General features: G+C 39.3%; 1 long non-coding RNA gene across 1 annotated transcript in view; it reads left to right on the top strand.

Moving 5' to 3' along the window:
• The first annotated feature begins 4,957 nt into the window (after positions 1–4,957).
• The window catches only part of LOC146930746 (uncharacterized), a 36,260-nt gene continuing 18,292 nt past the window's right edge, over positions 4,958–22,925 (top strand). Inside the window, exon 1 of the long non-coding RNA XR_015006459.1 lies at positions 4,958–5,123. This is a non-coding gene — a long non-coding RNA (uncharacterized LOC146930746). The remainder of the gene's footprint in view (positions 5,124–22,925) is intronic.

Here is a 22,925-nt window from a genome sequence, read left to right on the forward strand (position 1 = left end):
CCTTGGAAATGAACAATCATGTAAGGTTGTGGGCAAAGGTGAAGTTAAGATTAAGTTGAATAGGTCTGTATGGGAATTGAAAAATGTCAGACATATTCCCGACCTCACGAAAAACTTAATCTCCGTAGGCCAGTTGGCTGACGAAGGCTACACAACAGTCTTCCACGGTGATGATTGGAAGATTTCAAAAGGTGCAATGACGATAGCTCGCGGTAGAAAGAGTGGTACTCTTTACAAGACAGCTGGAGCATGCCATTTGATTGCAGTTGCAACAAATGAAAATCCTAATCTATGGCACAAGAGATTAGGCCATATGAGTGAAAAAGGGATGAAGGTTATGCACTCAAAAGGAAAACTACCAAGTCTTCGGTCAATAGAAATTGACATATGTGAAGACTGTATACTTGGAAAGCAGAAGAGAGTCAACTTTCAGACAAGTGGAAGAATCCCAAAGAAGGAGAAACTTGAGCTTGTTCACTCTGATGTTTGGGGTCCAACAACAGTCCCATCCATTGGTGGGAAGCATTACTTCGTGACTTTTATCGATGATCACTCTAGGAAGGTATGGGTATACTTTCTGAAGCATAAGTCTGAAGTATTTGAAGCTTTCAAAAGATGGAAAGCCATGGTGGAAAATGAGACAAGTTTGAAGATCAAAAAGCTCAGAACCGACAATGGTGGTGAATATGAAGACACCAAATTCAAGAAGTTTTGCTACGAGCACGGGATCCGAATGGAAAGAATTGTGCCAGGTACTCCCCAACACAATGGTGTAGCTGAGCGTATGAATAGAACATTGACTGAGAGAGCCAGAAGCTTGCGTGTGCAGTCAGGCTTACCAAAGAACTTCTGGGCAGAAGCAGTCAACACATCAGCTTACTTAATCAACCGAGGTCCATCGGTGCCATTGGAGCATAAAATACCAGAAGAGGTATGGAGTGGAAAAGAGGTAAAACTCTCACATCTTAGAGTTTTCGGCTGTGTAGCATATGTGCATATTAGTGATCAAGGTAGAAATAAACTTGATCCCAAATCCAAGAAGTGCACTTTCATCGGTTATGGTGAAGATGAGTTTGGCTACCGCCTCTGGGATGATGAAAACAAAAAGATGGTTCGCAGTAGAGATGTGATCTTCATTGAAAGAGTGATGTACAAAGACAGGCATAACACAACCACCAACGACTCAGGATTGAGCGAGCCTGTTTATGTAGAGATGGAAGATGTTCCAGGAAGTCCCATAGATGAGAGTCCCCAGTCAGAGGAATTGGCAGAATCAAGCATCAGACAACCGTCTGACACACCGGTGCATCCTACTCCTGTTCCCGAACTAAGAAGGTCTTCTAGACTTCGTGTTCCAAACAGTAGATACATAAACTACATGTTGTTAACTGATGGAGGAGAGCCTGAAGATTATGATGAAGCATGTCAGACCACGGATGCTAGTAAGTGGGAGCTTGCCATGAAAGATGAAATGAAGTCTTTGATCTCAAATCAGACATGGGAGCTAGCTGAGTTACCCATAGGAAAGAAGGCACTTCACAACAAATGGGTGTATCGAGTAAAGGAGGACCATGATGGCTCTAAGAGATACAAAGCCCGACTAGTGGTCAAAGGATTCCAGCAGAAGGAAGGAATTGACTACACCGAGATTTTTGCTCCAGTGGTGAAGCTCAATACTATCAGGTCTGTCTTAAGTATTGTTGCCAGCGAAAATCTCTATCTTGAGCAGTTAGATGTGAAAACTGCATTTCTTCATGGAGACTTAAATGAGGAGATATACATGCACCAACCAGAAGGATTCTCAGAAAAAGGGAAAGAGAATATGGTGTGCAGGTTAAAGAAGAGCTTGTATGGCCTGAAACAAGCTCCAAGGCAGTGGTATATGAAGTTTGAAAGCTTCATGCACAAGGAAGGTTTCCAGAAGTGCAATGCCGACCATTGTTGCTTCTTCAAGAGATATAAGTCAAGTTATATCATTTTGCTACTTTATGTTGATGATATGTTAGTAGCAGGCTCAGACATTGATGAGATCAAAAACTTGAAGATGCAATTGTCAAAAGAGTTTGACATGAAGGATTTAGGTCAGGCAAAGAAAATTCTTGGTATGCAAATCACGAGAGATAAGCAAAAAAGAGTTTTGCAGTTATCTTAAGCAGAGTACATCAACCGTGTTTTGCAAAGATTCAACATGGGCGATGCCAAATCGGTTAGCACACCGTTGGCAAGTCATTTTCGCCTATCTCAAGAACAATCACCTCAGACGGAGGAAGAAAAAGAACTCATGGCCAGGATTCCATATGCTTCAGCAATTGGAAGTTTGATGTACGCAATGGTCTGTACGAGGCCAGACATTGGCCATGCAGTGGGAGTTATTAGCAGGTTTATGTCAAATCCAGGTAAAGCTCATTGGGAAGCGGTTAAATGGATTTTGAGGTATCTAAGAGGCACCACAGAGAAATGTTTGTACTTCAGCAAAGGAGAGATAAAAGTAGAAGGCTACGTAGATGCAGACTTTGCTGGTGAAGTTGATCACCGAAGAAGTACAACTGGTTATATATTTACTGTTGGTACTGGAGCATTTAGTTGGATGTCGTGAATACAAAAGATTGTCGCTTTATCCACTACAGAGGCTGAGTATGTAGCAGTAACAGAAGCTAGCAAAGAATTGATATGGCTTCAAGGATTGTTAACAGAGTTAGGATTCATGCAGGAGAAATGTGCTTTGTACAATGATAGTCAGAGTGCGATACATCTGGCAAGGAATTCAGCATTTCATTCGAGAACAAAGCACATAGGTCTTCGTTATCACTTCATCAGATCTCTTCTTGAGGATGAGGTTCTAACATTGATCAAAATTCAAGGAAGTAAGAATCCCGCAGATATGTTAACAAAGGTGGTGACTATCGACAAACTGAAGTTGTGCTCAACTTCAGTTGGCCTGTTAGAATAAGAGACCAGAGAAGGCTGCTGCATGATCGAGGTGTGAAGACCGATTGAAATCAGTCTTCAAGTGGGAGATTGTTGGCAAATGGAGGGACCCACCATTGCATGTGTGAATAAAAGAATGAATAAATGACCGAAATTTTTTGGCATTTGACAGCAATACATGTTTCTAAAGCATGGCAATTGTTTGTGAACATTGTTGGGTACCTACTACATAGTGCAATTGTTGGTGAATAATTGGTAGTAGGTAATTGGTAGTAGGTGAGGCAATGACTTTGCACCCCTATAAATAGCTTGCTTGCAAACCATTGTAATCACAACACAGAACAACAACAACACAAAATATATTACATCAGTAGAGAGTTTAGAAAAACTCAGTGTGAGAATTTTAGGAGAAAATTCCTGGGTGTAATTGGGTTGTGGGTAGTGAGAGTTTGTGAGTGTTTGTAAACACATATATTTCCTTTTATTAAAAGATCTGCAGCAGCAGTCCGGAGAGTAGGCATTATTGGCCGAACTTCGTTAACAATCTTGTGTGTTGTTATTCCGCATTTATTTCACTTCTACTTAATCTGACCATGGGGAAATTGTGCGTAGTTTCCTAACAATAGAAACCTATATCAAGGGAGGTGACACCCATTTTCCTAGATCTTTCCACATGGGAGCAAGCTTGTTCTTCAAGGCAACAACGGTTAATGGTGTTGCACCCTTTGGCCATTTAATCCCACTGTGTAGATTATGCTTGCATGCTTCAACACCAGCAAGATATTCGTCCTCATTGATGGTAATAGCAAGCCTATCACCTTTGACACAAAGCCTAAGGTAGTTGCGACACCGGAATGTCACAAACATTAGAAAGGGATTGCGCGATGGTTTTCTATGTTTTCTGTTTATTTTTTCTTCTTCTAAACTGGATGCAATAAGTGAAGGATCTAAGCATCCATGGGATATTGAAGGGAATCATGATGGTCAGTGAAGGAAAAGGCAAGACGGTGGACAATGTTTGCTTAATGTTGAAGGTGATGAACGATAGTTGTTCTCTAGGTTTCTCCACATATGACAATCATTGTAATTCATTTTCACTAAAGTTGGATTTTCATACTTTCTTTAGAGTTGATTATTTTGATTCCTTTTAATTATACTCTAATTTCTACATTTTTCGTGGTTACTAGAACATAATTACTGCAAGATTTGATAAAAGCATATACCCTTGCTTTTGTGTATCTCCCTTCTAGTTGATGATGATTGTAGTCTCTTCACTAAATCTTTGTGACTTACCCCCTTCATCTTCTATTTTCTTTCCAGATTCACGAGTAGTTGAGTAGAAAGCTACGCAGACCCAAAGGTGACGGTATAACAACAAATATTTGATGAAATGATCAAAACTGCCGAATTTTAACATAGCGGGAGAAATTTTACAAAATGATAAAAATACGAGATCAAAACTGTAATTAAAAATAAATAATTGAATTTAAAGATAAATATTCACCTGCTAACAATACTCCCTGTATTAATGACATTCTCTTTCTAATACTCTATCTAACAATCACTCTCTTAAATCACTCTCTTATTTGATGAAATTCACGTAGGTTCCACACATTGAAAATGGATTCCACGTAAAGTGGTGAAACCCATATAAATTTCACCGAACAAAAGAGCGACGATTAGAGAATGTGCTAGAAAAAGACTGTTCCTAACATTTCTCTTACCTCCAATCATATTCTTAAAGACATTTTAATTAACAAAAATTTATTTGTCTAGTTTAAAATTTGGTCAAGATAAATTAATTTTTGTTGACCCAAATGTTTTTATCCTAGAATTGAAGAATCGGTTAGGGTAATTCCCTCTGTTTTTAAATATAAGCAAAATTGACTTTTTAAGTTCATTCATTTAATGATGTATGTGGTTTTAAAAAGTCAATTTTGCTTATATTAAGGAGGGAATAGTTCGTTGTAAAATAAAATTGACTTTTCAAATTTGTCAATTTGAAAAGGAAATGCTTATGTTTAATGTAGTAAAAAACTGATAATAATAGTTGTCCTAATCTTTCTTTCAACCGAATTGTAAACTACCTAGCTTTCCAAATTCCAATATGCAAGGGGAGGTGCTTTGAGGAACAACCACGCACAGTGAGTGCTCAAGGAATCAATGCGGCTTCCAGTGCCTTAATCACTTACCAGGTTCTTCCGTATTCCCTTTCTTCTTAGTTCTTACATCCCTTCTTAGGCTACTTCAATAATTTTGAACTTATGATTGTCAATGTAAATGATTTTCTATTTTTTGTTACTTTCATCTTCTCTACAATTATTTAATGATGCATTACATAGGTTAGAATTACTTGTCCACTATGACTATGATTATGGCAATCTTGATTACATTTAGGCTTGTTTGGTAAAAAAGAGCGGATAGTTGATACACTAGCTTATAGCGGATGACTTTTTTTTTTTTTTTTTGTAAGGGAAACTCATAGCGGATGACTTATAAGCTAGATATTGTATTTCTAGTGTTTGGTAAATTAACTGTTGACGTAAGTTATAAATATGAAATGACGTAAAAAAACGCGCATTTAATTAATTTTTTCAATGAAGATTGTATGGGTAAAATGAAGATAAAAAGTGATAAGCTATAAGCTACTTGAATGAGCTTATCAAAAACCGCTATAAGCTCATGAAAATAAGATATAAGCTCGTGTAAAAATGACAATTACCAAACAGGTCTTTTTTAATCATACGACCTTATAAGCTATAAGCCATAATAAGCTCAATTTTATGTTTTACCAAACAGACACCTAGCAATTGTTAACTTATCCTTGATATTTAATTTCAAAGCTTGAGTTCATGATTTAACGGTTAGGTATGGTCGTGAGAGTCCTAATAACATCATGAGCTCAAGGCTTGTTATAATCACATCACATTGTTACTACAAGTACAAGCTCATGGCCAAACACATGGAACAAAACATTACTAACACTATCAGAACCCAAATCAAAGTAGATGACAAAAGCAGGTACTAGTACTATGTGGTTTTTAGTTTTCATAGTGTAGGAAAGTTCCTGATTTTTTTATATCTGATTCATTAGCTCTACAGTTTAAGGATGATGGCCTCTCAATTTATTCTTCATGTGACCTTTCCCCTTTGAGATATCTGAATTACTTTCTTTTTGTCAACTCCTTTTTAACCTGCATGTTTAGATATGCTTATCTTAAAAATTCCAAGTTCATTATGTTCCGTTTGGCAGTCTCTAGAGGAGGGAATGAGAGGACTTTGAAGGGAAGGGAGAAGAGGGAAAGAGAGATAAATCTTACAGTTTGTTTGAAAAGGAAATGCTTATGTTTATTGTATTTTATTTTCTTTTAATTTTGAGAGTATTATAAAAAGATGGAAATGATTTGAATCATTTTTTAAGCTCTCTTAAGTCCTCTTGCAGTACATATTTTGTATTAGGAAGAAAAGTAAACCTCATATTCAAGTGTGTGGAATATCCTTCCCCTTCCCTTTCCTGAAGTCCTTCGCTCCCCTCCTAAACACCCAAACAGAGTCTAATAGGTTTATTGGATCATTGGATACTTTGTAGATTTGCTAGACAATAGCCAGGTTTTTTTTTGTATTATAAAATGGTAGGAAAGCCTCGAGTTCATGATTTAACGGTTAGGTATGGTAATGACTAATGAGAGTCCTAGTATCATCATGAGCTCAAGGCTTGTAATAAGCACATTGTTACTACAAGTACAAGCTCATAGCTAAACACATGGAGCAAAACATGAGCTTACTAACACTATCAGAACCCAAATCAAAGTAGATGAGAAAAGCAGGTACTAGTACTATGTGGTTTTTAGTTTTCATAGTGTAGGAAAGTACCTGTTTTTTGCATATCTGATTCATTAATTTAAGGATGATGGCCTCTCAATTTCCCTTTGAGCTATCTGAATTACTTTCTATCAACGCCTTTTTAACCTGCATGTTTAGATAGGCTCATAGGCTTATCTTAAAAATTCCAAGTTCATTATGTTTCGTTTGGCAGTCTCGAGAGGAGTGAATGAGAGGACTTTGGAGGGAAGGGAGAAGAGGGAAAGAGAGATAAATTTCACAGTTTATTTGAGTGTTATTGTAGAGAAGGAAAAGGAAATGCTTATGTTTAATGTATTTTATTTAGTTTTATTTTTGATTTTGAGAGTATTATAAAAAGATGGAAATGATTTGAATAATTTTTTTTAAGCTCTCTAAAGTCCTCTTTCAGTACATTTTTTGAGTTCTCCCATATTAGGGGGATTTTGTATTATGAAGAAAAGAAAACCTCATATTCAAGTGTGTGGATTATCCTTCTTCCCCTTCCCTTTTCCTGAAGTCTTTCCATCCCCTCCTAAACACCCAAACAGAGTCTAATAGGTTTATTGGATCATTGGATACTTTGTAGAGTTGCTAGACAATAGCCAGGGTTTTGTTGTATTATAGAATGTTGCACTTATTTTCAACAGTATATTTGAGGAGGTTATAACCACCATTTTATACCATGTGTATTGTGGCGCTCTATAATAAACTGCCCGTCGCTTATTATTAATGGAAACAGGGTTTGTGGCTTTCAGGTAAACAACCACTCGTAAAAAAAAAGCGACTAAAATTGCCATTATTTGCAAAACAAACCTCCATTTTGTACATGTCTGTTTGTTATGTCTGATTTGATTTGTGAGACTTGTAATATTTTGTTCTAATTCTAAGGGTATAGTTCAGATTACATGCCTCTCTTGATTGAATGATCCAAATCCTATAAATTAATTAATTTATTTTAACTGAAGTGGTAAAATGAAGATAAACTGCATCATAGTCATGCTGGCTGTTGTGGAAAATAGGTTAGAAAGTTGTGTAATGCCATTTGATCTCTTGGTTGGTGTCATTATCATGCTCATGTATGGGTGATGATTATGGTTGTAAACTTTTACGCACACTTTGTGCACATTTGATAGACGTTTGGCAAGTGCACCAAATACTATCGAAGTAGTAAAATATCGATCCCACGAGGACTGTTTTTAATCTCAATAATTCAACTACGTTGTATTTTAGGATGTATAAAGGTTATTTTGATTTGCCACTAGGCAGTAGATTGGTTTGATAGCATAAAAGTAATTGCTAAAAATAAATTGGTTTTCAAGAATAAGAGAGAGATGAGTTTAGGTCTTTCGAATCATCTATGTTCCCCTAATTGTTATGTTGCACCTATTCGTATGAATGATCTTCTAATCCCACGATAGTTAACAAAATAGTCATAATCAATCCCTTGAGTTAGGACCCTCTTCTTAAACTACAGCCCCTAATCCCTTAGGTGGTCTAATAATCTTTGAAGGTTTAAAGCACGTTAACCTAATATCACTAATAAACGATTATCCATTCCTAGACTAACCATGTTTATTAGAACAATTCAATAGGTCTAAGTAGAAAGCTATGGTCAGTAGTCATTCATTCTCACAAAATCATATTTATATTTGATCAGGATATAAAAAGCATTAAGAACAATTGAATTGAATAAAGACTAGAATATCATTCACAATAAATAGAGTTTCACAACATAATATTTCAATTAGGGTTACAACGAATCATCTCAGACCTAACCTCTAATGGATTTAGCTACTCATAATAGTGTTTACAAATAACATAATCATTAGAGGTAATAAAACATACACAAAGTGGTTGAAAGATGAAGAAATCGTCCTCCTGGCCTTCCTTGCAGTTGCAAAATCGCACTTGACTCTCTAGAATTCGTAACCCTTGTTTTTAGAATAGACTTCAGCATAAATAGGCACAGAAATTCGCCCAAATCGTGTCACGTTTTAAGTGAATCGTGACACGTTTTTACCTTCTGGAGCAAGAAACTGAATTAGGGTTTCACCAAATCGTGTCACGTTTTACCAATCGTGACACGTTTTCATAATGTCGAACCAAACCTTTCTGAAGCTTCTTAAATCGTGTCACGTTTCTGATAAATCGTGACACGTTTTCTTTCTTTGTATTTTCTTCAGTTTTTCTGCTCTTTTGCTGCATAAGTCTCCTTGTGAACTCCATTTTTGTGCTAAAATACATATAAAATTACGTAATGACAAGATGTCATCACAACCCCAAACTTAAACCATTCCTTGTCCTCAAGGAATTTACTTGCAAAGCTGACAATCGACAGTGAAATAACAATTACCTGATCAAGCGATAGTACCCAAAAGTTCAACTCCTTACTAGCTAAAGATGAGCTAGTTTGACTTGTTCGCATCCACCAATTCACAACTCCACACATCAATATGAAATAGGGTTCTACCAGTCGACATGCAGGTCTACATATTACCATACGCTTGAAAAGTTTCTAAACATCAATCAAAGTCAATATCATTACACACTTTTGAGGTCTTTAGGGTTATAACGGGGCTTAGGTGAAAGGTGGGACATATTTGGATAAGTAGGCTACACAAAATTTGAGTTAGGCATTCCTACGGAAGTTAAAGAACAAATTCAATCCTACGATCATTCACCTTGTGGAATAACAATCAATGCAAAGGTACTAGAGAATATTTATAACTTTTAGGGACAATCGAGTTTGAAGTTACTCGCATGTTTCAAAGTTTGGTCCCTTTTTCATCATTCATTTCATTTTTTTTTTCATACATCAATTTTTTGAATTTATTTTTGCATTTTGCATGACAATTCTTTTTCTTTTTGTTCTCTTATTCTCTAGTACCCCCACCCCAAACTTAATTGGTTGCAAATTCCAATAGCAACCCCAAACTTAATTTTAAGCAACATTCTACAATGCCTAACTCAGAAAAACAATAAGGGACAAGTCCTAAAAGTCTCTAAGTTTGTAATGTAGTTTGTCACCGAACAAAAAGTTCTAATCCTACCGGCTCAAAGGGGCTAAGAAAAGGATAAAGTTTAACAATTAAAATCAGGGTAGGCTTCAAAAGGCTCACAGGACCAAGCACTTTTGCCTCAGTGTGTAATTAACAAAGACCAATCAATAATAGAGAAACAATGCAAGTTCTAGAAATGTAGTTGCATGGAAAACTAAGCTAAATATAAGTAAATTGAAAAATAAAATATGGCAATGAACCTTATGGCTGAGATTTCTGGGAGTATGTGACTACCTAGCAACGCCGTACACTTCGCCTTTGAAAACCAAGTTACTCCTCCTTTTGAACTTTTGGAATACCACTTGAACAACTATTTGTTATCAAACTGTAAAAAGTCAACTAAACAAACAAATTCATCAATAATAAACAAGTGCAGGAATAATTACATAAACGGGGGGGGGGGGGGTAAAACCGAGTTAAACTTAATTAAAAGCAATTAAAATTGTTCGAACATAAAATTAAAGTTACATAACCAAAGTGCTGAAACAAAAACAGAAAAATAATAAAAGGTTGGCCATCAGTAGCCCACTCAATCCTGCATCTGGTCCTCCGGAGTCCAAGTGTTGGGGTCCTCCTCTGCATAGGTATCTTCCCCAAAGTGCTTCCTAGACTGAGCTCCACCAGCAGCAAAGTCAGCTCGGATCTCCTGCTCTCTATCCTGAGCTCGACCTCTGGTGACATCAAAGTAGTGGTCCATAGCCTCCTCGGACCCATCAAAGCGCTCGAAAGACCCAGTCATCTTCCTCCTGTTGAGGCAGACCGCCTCAGTGAACTCCTGACCAAATCTCGGACGGTTCCAATATTCCTGATCTGACACCTCATTCATCCAGTTGGCATGGCCGAACATGTAGTCCAGCATCATCGGATGAATGGGTGCATAGGTACCCTGCTGACTGCTCCCCTCTCCACCAAAAGTCTGACTCTGAGGTGGTGGTTGTGGCTGTTGTGGTGGTGGCGGCTGTGGCTGTCCTGCTGCTGCCTCGGCACCCATGATAGTCTGCATGCGGTCATGATAATCCTTGACAAAGCCATCCATGTAAGTGTCGGTGATGGGCTTCATCATTGCTGCACTCAAATCATTAGCAAACAAATCGCACTCCTCCTCCTCATAAAGTCAATTGATAAGGCTCAAATGAGGGAGTGCCTTCTTGGTACCTGAAGCAAACATATAGATATTGTCGGCAATTAACTCACCAACATTTATGGGTGCACCATCAAGAATAGCAGACAGCGTCAACAAGCGGGGCAGCGGAATCTCTGAAGTACAAGAGGTGCCCTCAATAGTTTGCACCACAAAAGATGCCCACGCCTTTGCATGGGGCTTGAAGTCAGCCCTCAACAGCATATGTGACCCTCCATGCCACTTAGCACCTTCAACACAAATCTGCAATAGCAACTCCTCCCACCTTTCATCATCCCAATTCTTGCACTCCTCCATCCTCCTCTTCACATCACAAATCTCCGGTGGCACAATCTCCAGCAACTGATTAATCCTCTCTGGGCTATAGTCTATCTCCTTCCCCCTCACATAAGACACATACTTCCTCCCCATATACCTAGCATTGGAATAAAATTCTATCCCAATCGTTTTGTTGGCCTGCTCAAATATCATACTCACAAGAGACTCCCACCCTCTCTCAGTGATCACTTGATGGAATTCGGGGTTGGAGATGAGTTTGGTGAAATCAAAACCTCTCTCCGGGATCACCCTATAGCCTTGGATGTCCTTGAAACGGTCACGGGCAGCAGTATTATAAAACCGGTGGTTGATGGACGGTGGGGGTGCGGTGTTAGGGCTAGGTTTGACAGGTTGTTTGCGTTTGGGGGCTATTTTGGCCTTTTTGGCTGGTTGGGATGTGGCTTGGGACTTGCCTTTGTTGCGGGTCTCAACCATGGTTAGGGTTTGGGTTTGGAGAAAAATGGATATTAGGGTTAGGGTTAAGATGGAGATAATGGGTTTGGTTGTTTGTTGGTGATGATGAAGGTGTATGGTAATGGTTTGGTGATTAGAAGATGAAAAGATGAAGATTTTTGGTAGAAAAGGGTTAGAAAATCGTAGGTTAGGGTTCTGGGAAAATTTTGGCAGAGTTTGGCTACTTTTGGAAGTGAATGGAATGAAAATCGTGTTGGATATATTTATAGGCTGGGAAAATCGTGCCACGTTTGGCCAAAAACGTGTCACGATTTTGTTTTGTAACGGTTTAAATTTTTGAAACTGCTAAAATCGTGTCACGTTTGGGCTAAACGTGTCACGATTGTTCATTTTTGAAAATTTTCTTGCCCAGAAATCGTGTCACGTTTTGGCCAACGTGTCACGATTTCTCAATGTCGAAATGCACCAGTTTGAGACTTAGAAAAATTTTAGGTGCCAAAAATCGTGTCACGATTTCAGTATCGTGCCACGTTTTTGAAAATGTCGAATGGGCACTTTTTTAACTTAGAAAAATTTCTGAGAGGGGCTTCAGAGGGAGGCAAATCGTGTCACGTTTGGCCCAAAACGTGTCACGATTTGCACAGTATTGGAAAACAAAAATTTTCTTTCCTCTGTCTGTTTCAGCTAAAATCTTTTTGTGTTTTTGAATATTTGAAAGCAATAAAAAGAAATAAGAAATACTACCTGAAATCTAAATGTGGGTTGCCTCCCACCAAGCGCTTCTTTACCGTCACTAGCTTGACTCATGACGACCCCTAAGGATCATTCAAAATAAGTCCTACCCTTGCCTTCGGTAGGTCGCTCTTGTTGTTTACCAGACTTCCTCCGCTCCATTGCGTTATCAGTAGAAGTGTTCCTTACCATCACTAGCTTGTCACAATAATTCCTAACCCTCTCTATTGTGTCCGAGAAGATGGAAAGCGTACACCATTGATAGGTCGCAGGCCCATTACGCATTCCAAAGGGCATTTTTCTGTAAGCATATATACCAAATTGACCATTGAAAGTAGACTTTTCTCTACCCTTATTCAAAGTTCCCGATCCCCCATACTTGTCAGCCAGGATGTCTTCAGGTGGTGGCGGTTGCACCTGTTCTCTTCTTGCTTCAAGTGGCTTAACACCATCAGTCACCTCAAGATCTTCACCATGCTCACAACTCTCTATAGAATTCACAATTGCTCTTTCAAGAGGTTGTGGTGGTTTAGGTTCAAGAGAGTTGTCTTCTACTATTTCTTCAACAACATCAATCCGGTAACACTTGGGGTTTTCCTCTCGGTGCTTCATTGCTTCAAAGATATTGAACACCACTTGCTCATTATGGAACCTCAGCATTAGCTCTCCCATCTCAACATCAATCAAAGCACGACCAGTTGCAAGGAAAGGTCTTCCCAATATGAGTGGCATATCTTCATCTTCAGCCATGTCTAAGATCACAAAGTCTGCTGGAAATACAAGATCATTCACCTTTACTAACACATCTTCAAGCACACCAAAAGGATAAGAGATTGACCGATCAGCTAAAGTAATGGTCATTCATGTTGGTTTTGGCTCCCCGCACTTGAGCTTCTTCATCATTGAAAGAGGCATCAAGTTGATACTTGCTCCTAGATCACATAAAGCTCTTCCAATGTCTACCGGTCCAATGGAACAAGGGATAGTAAAAGCACCAGGATCTTTCAGCTTAGGTGGTAGCTTCTTTTGAAGAATGGCGCTACAATTCTCGGAAAGAGAAATGTTTTCATCATCTTTAGGCTTTCTTCTTCCCGTTAGCAAATCTTTCATGAACTTGGCATACAAAGGCATTTGATCAAGAGCTTCACTGAAAGGAATATTCACTTGAAGTTGTGAGATAAGTTGCATGAACTTCTTGAATTGTCCTTCCTCCTTCTTTTTCTTCTTCTCTAGATGAGGGTAAGGAAGCTTCACATATGATGGAATAATTTGTGGCTTGTCTTCATCTTTCAAGATTTGACTCTTTGACTTCCTTAAGATTGAGTCTTCATCTATCAATTTCTCACTTTTATCTCCCTCTATTTTTTTCTTCTTTTCATTTTCAACTACTCCATCTTCAATTTCTTTTTCAACTTCACCATCTTTTTCCACCTCTACCACTACTTCATCAACTTTCTTTGGAGCTTTTGGAACTAACGGTGTCAAAACCTTTTTGCTCCTCAATTCAATAGCATTGCAAGACTCATTCTTAGGGTTCTCTTTAGTATTACCTGAGAATCCGCCTTTGTTTTGTTCAGCCAACTGCTTAGCTAATTGCCCAAGTTGAGTTTCTAGCATCTTCTTGGAGGCTTCGTTGTTCTTTCTTTCAGCTTCTTGACTCTTCTTCATCTCCTCAAAGTTACCTTGAGTCATCTTCATGAAATTCATCATAGTTTCCTCAAGAGCTGATGGCTTTCTTTGTTGTTGTGGAGGAGTGAGCATCTGAGAGTTCAAAGCGTTGTTATTTGAGTAGCTTAGATTGGGATGCTTGTTGATACCTGAATTGTAGTATTGATTTTGCCTTTGATATCCTCCCATGAAGTTAGCCTCCTCACTTGATCCTTCTGGAACACATTCACCATTGGGATGTTCTTCACCACATAAGTCACACTTGATTGCAGCTACTTGTTGTTGCTTATGAGCCAAAGTGAAACCTTGAAACTCCTTAGTAAGAGCCTCTATTTGTTTGTTCATAGCTGCTTGGTTAGCGAGGATAGCAGTTTGCTCACTTACCCCAAACACTCCTCTTTCTTTCTTCTTAGCTTGATCACGATACTCATTGCCAGCCATGTTTTCAATTAGAGCTTGAACTTCATGATTAGTTTTACTTTTGAGACTACCTCCCGCGAAAGCATCTAAGAACATTCTAGTGTTTGGTGTCACCCCCTCAGTGAAGATTTGGAGGTATTGTTTCTCGGTGAACTCATGATTAGGGTATCTCTTCAGAAGCAAATTGAATCGCTCCCAAGCATCATACAATGATTCACCTTCTCCTTGCTTGAAGTTAGAGATCTCCATCTTTTTTTCCCAATATTTAGACATAGGGAAATATTTCTCCAAGAACTTCAGCTCTAACTCTTCCCATGTTTGGACAGTCCCGTTTGGAATTGTTAGCAACCAATCTTTTGCTCTTCCCGTCAAGGTGAAAGGAAATAGTCTTAGTTTCTTTTGTGCTTCAGTCACGGTGGCTGGTTGCACACAAAACTCGCAAGTTTCAGCAAAGCGGCTCAAGTGTTCATGAGGACTCATGGCTTCAGTCCCATCGAATTGTTTATCCCTCAAACCGTTGAGGACAGTTGTCTTGATGTCGAAAGCAACGGGGTTAGCTGGTTGAAAAGTATGGGTCAGTTGACCCCGATGAGTGGCTAACCCGTAGTCTCCTAGCTTAGGTCTCGGTGGTACAACTCCTTCCATAGTTGCAGATTTAGGAGAAGCAGATGTTTCAGATTCAGTGGAGAGTGGCTCCGGTATTTGTTCTCGAACACCCGGTGGAACGGAATGAGCTAACCTTTGCCACCGGACAGTTTTCCGGAGTGCTCTAGCAGTCCTTTCAATTTCTGGATCAAATTCGAGATCGTCGGCGCTCGCTTTACCTCGCATAAACAGCAAAATACCTTAGTAGCACTGCACAATGCAAAGTAATCAAATGAATATGAAAACGGAAAAATAAAAAAACAGAAAATTAAATTGCAGAAATCCTAAATTATAACGTAATTGCCTCGTTGAAATAAATCAACAGTCCCCGGCAACGGCGCCAAAAACTTGATAGACGTTTGGCAAGTGCACCAAATACTATCGAAGTAGTAAAATATCGATCCCACGAGGACTGTTTTTAATCTCAATAATTCAACTACGTTGTATTTTAGGATGTATAAAGGTTATTTTGATTTGCCACTAGGCAGTAGATTGGTTTGATAGCATAAAAGTAATTGCTAAAAATAAATTGGTTTTCAAGAATAAGAGAGAGATGAGTTTAGGTCTTTCGAATCATCTATGTTCCCCTAATTGTTATGTTGCACCTATTCGTATGAATGATCTTCTAATCCCACGATAGTTAACAAAATAGTCCTAATCAATCCCTTGAGTTAGGACCCTCTTCTTAAACTACAGCCCCTAATCCCTTAGGTGGTCTAATAATCTTTGAAGGTTTAAAGCACGTTAACCTAATATCACTAATAAACGATTATCCATTCCTAGACTAACCATGTTTATTAGAACAATTCAATAGGTCTAAGTAGAAAGCTATGGTCAGTAGTCATTCATTCTCACAAAATCATATTTATATTTGATCAGGATATAAAAAGCATTAAGAACAATTGAATTGAATAAAGACTAGAATATCATTCACAATGAATAGAGTTTCACAACATAATATTTCAATTAGGGTTACAACGAATCATCTCAGACCTAACCTCTAATGGATTTAGCTACTCATAATAGTGTTTACAAATAACATAATCATTAGAGGTAATAAAACATACACAAAGTGGTTGGAAGATGAAGAAATCGTCCTCCTGGCCTTCCTTGCAGTTGCAAAATCGCACTTGACTCTCTTGAATTCGTAACCCTTGTTTTTGGAATAGACTTCAGCATAAATAGGCACAGAAATTCACCCAAATCGTGTCACGTTTTAAGTGAATCGTGACACGTTTTTACCTTCTGGAGCAAGAAACTGAATTAGGGTTTCACCAAATCGTGTCACGTTTTACCAATCGTGACACGTTTTCATAATGTCGAACCAAACCTTTCTGAAGCTTCTTAAATCGTGTCACGTTTCTGATAAATCGTGACACGTTTTCTTTCTTTGTATTTTCTTCAGTTTTTCTGCTCTTTTGCTGCATAAGTCTCCTTGTGAACTCCATTTTTGTGCTAAAATACATATAAAATTACGTAATGACAAGATGTCATCACAACCCCAAACTTAAACCATTCCTTGTCCTCAAGGAATTTACTTGCAAAGCTGACAATCGACAGTGAAATAACAATTACCTGATCAAGCGATAGTACCCAAAAGTTCAACTCCTTACTAGCTAAAGATGAGCTAGTTTGACTTGTTCGCATCCACCAATTCACAACTCCACACATCAATATGAAATAGGGTTCTACCAGTCGACATGCAGGTCTACATATTACCATACACTTGAAAAGTTTCTAAACATCAATCAAAGTCAATATCATTACACACTTTTGAGGTCTTTAGGGTTATAACGGGGCTTAGGTGAAAGGTGGGACATATTTGGATAAGTAGGCTACACAAAATTTGAGTTAGGCATTCCTACAGAAGTTAAAGAACAAATTCAATCCTACGATCATTCACCTTGTGGAATAACAATCAATGCAAAGGTACTAGAGAATATTTATAACTTTTAGGGACAATCGAGTTTGAAGTTACTCGCATGTTTCAAAGTTTGGTCCCTTTTTCATCATTCATTTCATTTTTTTTTTCATACATCAATTTTTTGAATTTATTTTTGCATTTTGCATGACAATTCTTTTTCTTTTTGTTCTCTTATTCTCTAGTACCCCCACCCCAAACTTAATTGGTTGCAAATTCCAATAGCAACCCCAAACTTAATTTTAAGCAACATTCTACAATGCCTAACTCAGAAAAACAATAAGGGACAAGTCCTAAAAGTCTCTAAGTTTGTAATGTAGTTTGTCACCGAACAAAAAGTTCTAATCCTACCGGCTCAAAGGGGCTAAGAAAAGGATAAAGTTTAACAATTATAATCAGGGTAGGCTTCAAAAGGCTCACAGGACCAAGCACTTTTGCCTCAGTGTGTAATTAACAAAGACCAATCAATAATAGAGAAACAATGCAAGTTCTAGAAATGTAGTTGCATGGAAAACTAAGCTAAATATAAGTAAATTGAAAAATAAAATATGGCAATGAACCTTATGGCTGAGATTTCTGGGAGTATGTGACTACCTAGCAACGCCGTACACTTCGCCTTTGAAAACCAAGTTACTCCTCCTTTTGAACTTTTGGAATACCACTTGAACAACTATTTGTTATCAAACTGTAAAAAGTCAACTAAACAAACAAATTCATCAATAATAAACAAGTGCAGGAATAATTACATAAACGGGGGGGGGGGGGGGGGGGTAAAACCGAGTTAAACTTAATTAAAAGCAATTAAAATTGTTCGAACATAAAATTAAAGTTACATAACCAAAGTGCTGAAACAAAAACAGAAAAATAATAAAAGGTGGGCCATCAGTAGCCCACTCAATCCTGCATCTGGTCCTCCGGAGTCCAAGTGTTGGGGTCCTCCTCTGCATAGGTATCTTCCCCAAAGTGCTTCCTAGACTGAGCTCCACCAGCAGCAAAGTCAGCTCGGATCTCCTGCTCTCTATCCTGAGCTCGACCTCTGGTGACATCAAAGTAGTGGTCCATAGCCTCCTCGGACCCATCAAAGCGCTCGAAAGACCCAGTCATCTTCCTCCTGTTGAGGCAGACCGCCTCAGTGAACTCCTGACCAAATCTCGGACGGTTCCAATATTCCTGATCTGACACCTCATTCATCCAGTTGGCATGGCCGAACATGTAGTCCAGCATCATCGGATGAATGGGTGCATCGGTACCCTGCTGACTGCTCCCCTCTCCAGCAAAAGTCTGACTCTGAGGTGGTGGTTGTGGCTGTTGTGGTGGTGGCGGCTGTGGCTGTCCTGCTGCTGCCTCGGCACCCATGATAGTCTGCATGCGGTCATGATAATCCTTGACAAAGCCATCCATGTAAGTGTCGGTGATGGGCTTCATCATTGCTGCACTCAAATCATTAGCAAACAAATCGCACTCCTCCTCCTCATAAAGTCAATTGATAAGGCTCAAATGAGGGAGTGCCTTCTTGGTACCTGAAGCAAACATATAGATATTGTCGGCAATTAACTCACCAACATTTATGGGTGCACCATCAAGAATAGCAGACAGCGTCAACAAGCGGGGCAGCGGAATCTCTGAAGTACAAGAGGTGCCCTCAATAGTTTGCACCACAAAAGATGCCCACGCCTTTGCATGGGGCTTGAAGTCAGCCCTCAACAGCATATGTGACCCTCCATGCCACTTAGCACCTTCAACACAAATCTGCAATAGCAACTCCTCCCACCTTTCATCATCCCAATTCTTGCACTCCTCCATCCTCCTCTTCACATCACAAATCTCCGGTGGCACAATCTCCAGCAACTGATTAATCCTCTCCGGGCTATAGTCTATCTCCTTCCCCCTCACATAAGACACATACTTCCTCCCCATATACCTAGCATTGGAATAAAATTCTATCCCAATCGTTTTGTTGGCCTGCTCAAATATCATACTCACAAGAGACTCCCACCCTCTCTCAGTGATCACTTGATGGAATTCGGGGTTGGAGATGAGTTTGGTGAAATCAAAACCTCTCTCCGGGATCACCCTATAGCCTTGGATGTCCTTGAAACGGTCACGGGCAGCAGTATTATAAAACCGGTGGTTGATGGACGGTGGGGGTGCGGTGTTAGGGCTAGGTTTGACAGGTTGTTTGCGTTTGGGGGCTATTTTGGCCTTTTTGGCTGGTTGGGATGTGGCTTGGGACTTGCCTTTGTTGCGGGTCTCAACCATGGTTAGGGTTTGGGTTTGGAGAAAAATGGATATTAGGGTTAGGGTTAAGATGGAGATAATGGGTTTGGTTGTTTGTTGGTGATGATGAAGGTGTATGGTAATGGTTTGGTGATTAGAAGATGAAAAGATGAAGATTTTTGGTAGAAAAGGGTTAGAAAATCGTAGGTTAGGGTTCTGGGAAAATTTTGGCAGAGTTTGGCTACTTTTGGAAGTGAATGGAATGAAAATCGTGTTGGATATATTTATAGGCTGGGAAAATCGTGCCACGTTTGGCCAAAAACGTGTCACGATTTTGTTTTGTAACGGTTTAAATTTTTGAAACTGCTAAAATCGTGTCACGTTTGGGCTAAACGTGTCACGATTGTTCATTTTTGAAAATTTTCTTGCCCAGAAATCGTGTCACGTTTTGGCCAACGTGTCACGATTTCTCAATGTCGAAATGCACCAGTTTGAGACTTAGAAAAATTTTAGGTGCCAAAAATCGTGTCACGATTTCAGTATCGTGCCACGTTTTTGAAAATGTCGAATGGGCACTTTTTTAACTTAGAAAAATTTCTGAGAGGGGCTTCAGAGGGAGGCAAATCGTGTCACGTTTGGCCCAAAACGTGTCACGATTTGCACAGTATTGGAAAACAAAAATTTTCTTTCCTCTGTCTGTTTCAGCTAAAATCTTTTTGTGTTTTTGAATATTTGAAAGCAATAAAAAGAAATAAGAAATACTACCTGAAATCTAAATGTGGGTTGCCTCCCACCAAGCGCTTCTTTACCGTCACTAGCTTGACTCATGACGACCCCTAAGGATCATTCAAAATAAGTCCTACCCTTGCCTTCGGTAGGTCGCTCTTGTTGTTTACCAGACTTCCTCCACTCCATTGCGTTATCAGTAGAAGTGTTCCTTACCATCACTAGCTTGTCACAATAATTCCTAACCCTCTCTATTGTGTCCGAGAAGATGGAAAGCGTACACCATTGATAGGTCGCAGGCCCATTACGCATTCCAAAGGGCATTTTTCTGTAAGCATATATACCAAATTGACCATTGAAAGTAGACTTTTCTCTACCCTTATTCAAAGTTCCCGATCCCCCATACTTGTCAGCCAGGATGTCTTCAGGTGGTGGCGGTTGCACCTGTTCTCTTCTTGCTTCAAGTGGCTTAACACCATCAGTCACCTCAAGATCTTCACCATGCTCACAACTCTCTATAGAATTCACAATTGCTCTTTCAAGAGGTTGTGGTGGTTTAGGTTCAAGAGAGTTGTCTTCTACTATTTCTTCAACAACATCAATCCGGTAACACTTGGGGTTTTCCTCTCGGTGCTTCATTGCTTCAAAGATATTGAACACCACTTGCTCATTATGGAACCTCAGCATTAGCTCTCCCATCTCAACATCAATCAAAGCACGACCAGTTGCAAGGAAAGGTCTTCCCAATATGAGTGGCATATCTTCATCTTCAGCCATGTCTAAGATCACAAAGTCTGCTGGAAATACAAGATCATTCACCTTTACTAACACATCTTCAAGCACACCAAAAGGATAAGAGATTGACCGATCAGCTAAAGTAATGGTCATTCACGTTGGTTTTGGCTCCCCGCACTTGAGCTTCTTCATCATTGAAAGAGGCATCAAGTTGATACTTGCTCCTAGATCACATAAAGCTCTTCCAATGTCTACCGGTCCAATGGAACAAGGGATAGTAAAAGCACCAGGATCTTTCAGCTTAGGTGGTAGCTTCTTTTGAAGAATGGCGCTACAATTCTCGGAAAGAGAAATGTTTTCATCATCTTTAGGCTTTCTTCTTCCCGTTAGCAAATCTTTCATGAACTTGGCATACAAAGGCATTTGATCAAGAGCTTCACTGAAAGGAATATTCACTTGAAGTTGTGAGATAAGTTGCATGAACTTCTTGAATTGTCCTTCCTCCTTCTTTTTCTTCTTCTCTAGATGAGGGTAAGGAAGCTTCACATATGATGGAATAATTTGTGGCTTGTCTTCATCTTTCAAGATTTGACTCTTTGACTTCCTTAAGATTGAGTCTTCATCTATCAATTTCTCACTTTTATCTCCCTCTATTTTTTTCTTCTTTTCATTTTCAACTACTCCATCTTCAATTTCTTTTTCAACTTCACCATCTTTTTCCACCTCTACCACTACTTCATCAACTTTCTTTGGAGCTTTTGGAACTAACGGTGTCAAAACCTTTTTGCTCCTCAATTCAATAGCATTGCAAGACTCATTCTTAGGGTTCTCTTTAGTATTACCTGAGAATCCGCCTTTGTTTTGTTCAGCCAACTGCTTAGCTAATTGCCCAAGTTGAGTTTCTAGCATCTTCTTGGAGGCTTCGTTGTTCTTTCTTTCAGCTTCTTGACTCTTCTTCATCTCCTCAAAGTTACCTTGAGTCATCTTCATGAAATTCATCATAGTTTCCTCAAGAGCTGATGGCTTTCTTTGTTGTTGTGGAGGAGTGAGCATCTGAGAGTTCAAAGCGTTGTTATTTGAGTAGCTTAGATTGGGATGCTTGTTGATACCTGAATTGTAGTATTGATTTTGCCTTTGATATCCTCCCATGAAGTTAGCCTCCTCACTTGATCCTTCTGGAACACATTCACCATTGGGATGTTCTTCACCACATAAGTCACACTTGATTGCAGCTACTTGTTGTTGCTTATGAGCCAAAGTGAAACCTTGAAACTCCTTAGTAAGAGCCTCTATTTGTTTGTTCATAGCTGCTTGGTTAGCGAGGATAGCAGTTTGCTCACTTACCCCAAACACTCCTCTTTCTTTCTTCTTAGCTTGATCACGATACTCATTGCCAGCCATGTTTTCAATTAGAGCTTGAACTTCATGATCAGTTTTACTTTTGAGACTACCTCCCGCGAAAGCATCTAAGAACATTCTAGTGTTTGGTGTCACCCCCTCAGTGAAGATTTGGAGGTATTGTTTCTCGGTGAACTCATGATTAGGGTATCTCTTCAGAAGCAAATTGAATCGCTCCCAAGCATCATACAATGATTCACCTTCTCCTTGCTTGAAGTTAGAGATCTCCATCTTTTTTTCCCAATATTTAGACATAGGGAAATATTTCTCCAAGAACTTCAGCTCTAACTCTTCCCATGTTTGGACAGTCCCGTTTGGAATTGTTAGCAACCAATCTTTTGCTCTTCCCGTCAAGGTGAAAGGAAATAGTCTTAGTTTCTTTTGTGCTTCAGTCACGGTGGCTGGTTGCACACAAAACTCGCAAGTTTCAGCAAAGCGGCTCAAGTGTTCATGAGGACTCATGGCTTCAGTCCCATCGAATTGTTTATCCCTCAAACCGTTGAGGACAGTTGTCTTGATGTCGAAAGCAACGGGGTTAGCTGGTTGAAAAGTATGGGTCAGTTGACCCCGATGAGTGGCTAACCCGTAGTCTCCTAGCTTAGGTCTCGGTGGTACAACTCCTTCCATAGTTGCAGATTTAGGAGAAGCAGATGTTTCAGATTCAGTGGAGAGTGGCTCCGGTATTTGTTCTCGAACACCCGGTGGAACGGAATGAGCTAACCTTTGCCACCGGACAGTTTTCCGGAGTGCTCTAGCAGTC

This window comes from Medicago sativa, chromosome 4 (assembly GCF_051527215.1).
Source record: "Medicago sativa cultivar Bolivia chromosome 4, Bolivia_mono, whole genome shotgun sequence".
Lineage (NCBI taxonomy): Eukaryota > Viridiplantae > Streptophyta > Magnoliopsida > Fabales > Fabaceae > Medicago > Medicago sativa.